The sequence below is a fragment of the Apaloderma vittatum genome, unplaced genomic scaffold (genome assembly GCF_000703405.1).
Source record: "Apaloderma vittatum isolate BGI_N311 unplaced genomic scaffold, ASM70340v1 scaffold1813, whole genome shotgun sequence".
NCBI classification, from domain to species: Eukaryota; Metazoa; Chordata; class Aves; order Trogoniformes; family Trogonidae; genus Apaloderma; species Apaloderma vittatum.
Window position 1 is genome coordinate 40,893 of NW_009706236.1, and position 4,839 is coordinate 45,731.

A 4,839-nucleotide genomic window follows, 5' to 3' on the forward strand; every position below is an offset into this window, starting at 1 on the left:
CTGGGAGCTCACCTAGTGCAACCTCCTGCTCACAGCAGGGCTAACCTCAGTTAGACTGGGTTGTTCAGGGACTTGTCGAGTTGCATTTTTGAAATCATCTTGAAAGATTTCACAACTTCTCTGGACGACTTTCTCAAATCCTTAACCACTCTCTGGGTGAAATTTTTTTCTGTATGTCCAATGGGAATTTCTTTTATTTCAACTTGCAAGCACTGCCTCTTGCCCACAGAGAAGCCTGCAAACTTTTTGCTGCTGCTAGCTGCTACCCACTTCTGTTATAGAGCTACAGGGATAAGTTTTACAACACTGGAAACACAGAGCAACTTCACAAGTGTCACTGCCGTCACTGTATGTATTGTGTACAGATAGAGAGATATAGCATGTTATTCAATAATGACTTTGGCCCAGTATGTGTGGGTGTGAAGATGTGTGGGCTCCTGGTTTGGTTTCAGGCCAATCTCTAATTACAGAGTGAAAGATTAAGATGAAAGCAATTGTACTCTTCCTTCTTTAGTCAGAATGACCTACCAGCATTAATTAAAACAGTCTTCAGGCAAAAATAACTTGGCTACCAAAGTTATGCGCTTCACATTAAATAAGGACATAGCTGGGTTTAAAGTGTGCTGAGATTCTAGAGGTTTCAAACCACTCACATGGCTTTGGGCACTCTTGTTGGAATATTTTAAAACAAATCCTTTGCCTAAACCATCTTCTTCATGTGCATTTCAGACACCCGCTGGCTTTTTCTTCAAACTACATCATTTGAGAATGGGTACCTGCCAGTTTATTTTGGACTGAACATACAGTGTGATCTCTGGAGGATAAAATATCACCAGGAACATTGGACACCTAAGCAGATTATTCATCCAGCCTTTCTATAGTCTCTGGTTACAAGAGCCCCATGGCAACAGCAACAAGAAGTTAAGCAGATACTGCACTTCTCTGTTCTTTCTGATTCTGAACATTCAAATGCCTTTGATAAAGGCAAATCCAGAATCAGAGGGTTCCTTTCAGGTTCAGGATCTTCCCTGATATTTTTAGATTGCTAGAAATGTTGACAAAGGAGGATGGGTGGGTGAGAATGAAGGGGTAGGCCAGCATGGGTGATACTGTGCTGAGTATCTATTACAGGCCACCTGATCAGGATGAGGAAGTTGATGAGGCCTTCTACGAGCAGCTGATAGCAGCCTCTCAATCACAGGTCCTGGTTCTCATCAGGGATTTTAACTACCCAGATATTTGCTGGAAGGCATTCACAGTCACAGAATCATAGAATCATAGAATCACAGAATCACAGAATTGTTGAGGCTGGAAAAGACCTTTGAGATCATCAAGTTCACTCTCCTGCTCAACACCATCACAATGGTTAGACCATGGCACCAAGTGCCACATCCAGCCTCTCCTTAAACACCTCCAGGGATGGTGACTCTACCAAATCCAGGAGGTCCCTCCAGTGCATCGATGATAACTTCTTGATGCAAATGGTGGATGAGCTGACTAGGAGAGGAGCGCTGCTGGATCTTATACTCACCAACAAGGAGGGTCTGGTTGATGCAGTGATGTTTGAGGGCAGCCTTGGCTACCGTGACCATGAGATGGTGGAGTTCAGGATCTTGTGTGGTAGAAATAGAATACCAAGCAGGACTGCAAACCTGGATTTCAGCAGGGCCAACTCTGGCCTTTTCAAGCAATTGCTAGGGGACAGGATACTAGAAAATAAAGGAGTCCAAGATAGTTGGTTAATGTTCAAGGACCACTTCTTCCAAGCGCAAGATCAGTGCATCCCAATGGGTAGGAAATCAAGAAAGAGAGCCAGGAGACCTGCATGATTAAATAGGAAACTGCTGGGCAAACTCAAGTGGAAGAAGAGAGTCTATAGATCATGGAAGGAGGGGCTGACCACTTGGGTGGAATATAAGACTGTTGTCAGAGGATGTAGGGAGGAAACTAGGAAAGCTAAGGCTTTCTTGGAATTAAACTTTGCAAGGGAGGTTAAGAACAACAGAAAGGGCTTCTTCAAATACATTGCAGATAAAACTAACACTAGAGGCAATGTAGGCCCACTGCTGAATGAAGTGGGTGCCATGATGACAGAGGACACAGAGAAGAGAGAGTTACTGAATGTCTTCTTTGACTCAAAATCTGCTGAAGACTGTCCTCAGGAGCCCCAGAGCACTGAGGTCCAAGAGGAAGTCAGGATAACGGAGGAGTTTGCCTTGGTTGGTGAGGATGGGTTTAGGGATACGTTAGGTAATCTGAACATCCATAAATCCATGGGCCCTGATGGGATGCACCTGCAGGTGTTGAGGGAGCTGGTGGAAGTCATTGCTAGGCCACTCTCCATCATCTTTGGTAAGCTGTGGGCAAGAGAAGAGGTGCCTGAAAACTGGAGGAAAGTCTTCAGAAAGAGCGAGAAGGAGGACCTGGGTAACTACAGACCAGTCAGCCTCACCTCCATCCCTGGAAAGGTGATGGAGCAACTTATCCTTGGCATTGTCTCTAGGCATATGAAGGATATGAGGGTCATCAGGAGCAGTCAACATGGTTTTGCCAAGGGGAAGTCATGTTTGACCTACCTGATAGTCTTTTATGAGGACATAACCAGGTGGATAGATGATGGCCATGCAGTGGACGTGGTTTATCTGGATTTCAGTAAAGCATTTGATGCTGCCTCCCACAGTGTCCTCATAGCTAAACTGAGGAAGTGTGGTCTGGATGATTGAGTAGTGAGGTGGATTGTGAACTGGTTGAAGGAAAGAAGCCAGAGAGTTGTGGTCAGTGGGACACAGTCTAGCTGGAGGCCTATGTCTAGTGGAGTCCCTCAGGGGTCGGTACTGGGACCAGTACTGCTCAATATACTCATCAACGACCTGGATGAGGGATTAGAGAGCACCATCAGCAAGATTGCTGGTGACACAAAACTGGGAGGAGAGGCTGACACACCAGAAGGCTGTGCTGCCATTCAGAGAGACCTAGACAGGCTGGAGAGCTGGGCAGGGAGAAATCTTATGAAGTTCAACAAGGGCAAGTGTGGAGTCTTGCACCTGGGAAAGAACAACCCCAAGTACCAGTATAGGTTGGGGACTGACCTGTTGGAGAGCAGCGTAGGGGAAAGGGACCTGGGGGTTCTAGTGGACAGCAGGATGCCCATGAGCCAGCAATGTGCCCTCGTGGCCAAGAAGGCCAATGGCATCCTGGGGCGTATTAGAAGGGGTGTGACTAGTAGGTCCTGAGAGGTCCTCCTGTCCCTCTGCTCCACACTGGTGAGGCCACATCTGGAATATTGTGTCCAGTTCTGGGCCCCTCAGCTCAAGAGAGACAGGGAACTGCTGGAGAGAGTCCAGGGCAGAGCCACAAAGATGATGAAGGGAGTGGAACATCTCCCTTATGAGGAAAGGCTGAAGGAGCTGGGTCTCTTTAGCTTGAAGAAGAGGAGGCTGAGGGCTGACCTTATTAGTGTTTATAAATATGTAAAGGATATCAGGAGAATGAAGCCAGACTCTTCTCGGGATGTCCAGTGACAGGACAAGTGGCAATGGGAGCATAGGAGGTTTCACAAAATCATGAGGAAAAACTTTTTCCCTGTGAGGGTGACAGAGCCCTGGCACAGGCTGCCCCGGGAGGTTGTGGAGTCTCCTTCTCTGGATACATTCAAAACCTGCCTGGACGCATTCCTGTGTGACCTACTGTAGGTGATCCTGCTCTGGCAGGGGGGCTGGACTAGATGATCTCTCGAGATCCCTTCTAACCCCTGACATTCTGTGATTCTGTGATTCTGTAGGCAGGTCTCTAAAATGCTGGAACACCCTGTTACACCTCTGTGACACACAGATCATCACTTTTAAAACCCCTCAATCTTTCACAACTCCTGTTTATTTTGCCCCATCTTTACAGACTATAATTAGATGGTCAGGTACTACTGCTGTGACATTGATACAAGCGGGGAGAAAAGGTTCAGTGCTTCAGAAATTTCAGTGGGAATTCATATTTGCAATGGGAATTAGATGCAACCAGCGATCATACCACAGAAAATCTAGGTCTGAAAGATCCCTGCCCTTGCAGAGCAGTACACTCAAAAGGGGGAGGTGCCAGACACCAAGAAATGTTTGCAAGTCCATCTCCTTGACCCAGACTCTTCTCTGTCTTCTTATTTGCCAGGCCTTGACAAGTTATTCCTCATCTACATTTCTCATATGACTGTAGGATTTTAGGGTAATTCATGGAGGAAAAGAGCTCCAGTGGCCTCTAGTTAAGCCTCCTCTGCTCAAAGCAGGGTGAGCCATGAGATCCAACCAGGTTGCTCAGGGTTTTATCCAGTCAGATCTTGGAAACCTCCAAGGACGGACACTGTCCTGAGGCCCAAGTCTGCATCTAGGGGAACAGCATTTCCCTGCCTGACAGATCCAAATCATGTAGCCCCATCTCTTCTCCAGCAATGCTTCTGTACCATATCCCAGAGGATGGTGATGATGGGGGCTGCAAGTCCTTATTGCCTTCATTGGATAACTTACAAGGTGACTGAGCTGAGAGGGCAACTCACAGACAGGGAAATCACTCTGACTTTCCCTGTTGATAGCAGGATTTTAATCAGGGCCTGACTTAAATCATTAATTCACAGCCTTTGGGTTGTTTAAATAGCTGTGATAATGGGCTGAGAAGAAATTATTATTTTCTCTTGGCAGGACTGTAGTGGCATGACATAGCACCCCTTGAATTGGGCAAAGAACAGTGATAATCCTCAGAATGAGAGAAAGACAAAAAAACGTGTCTTCTTTTCCCAGAAGAAAAAACGACAGGAGATTCCTCCACATATGCAAACACAAAGAGTTCAATTTAGAT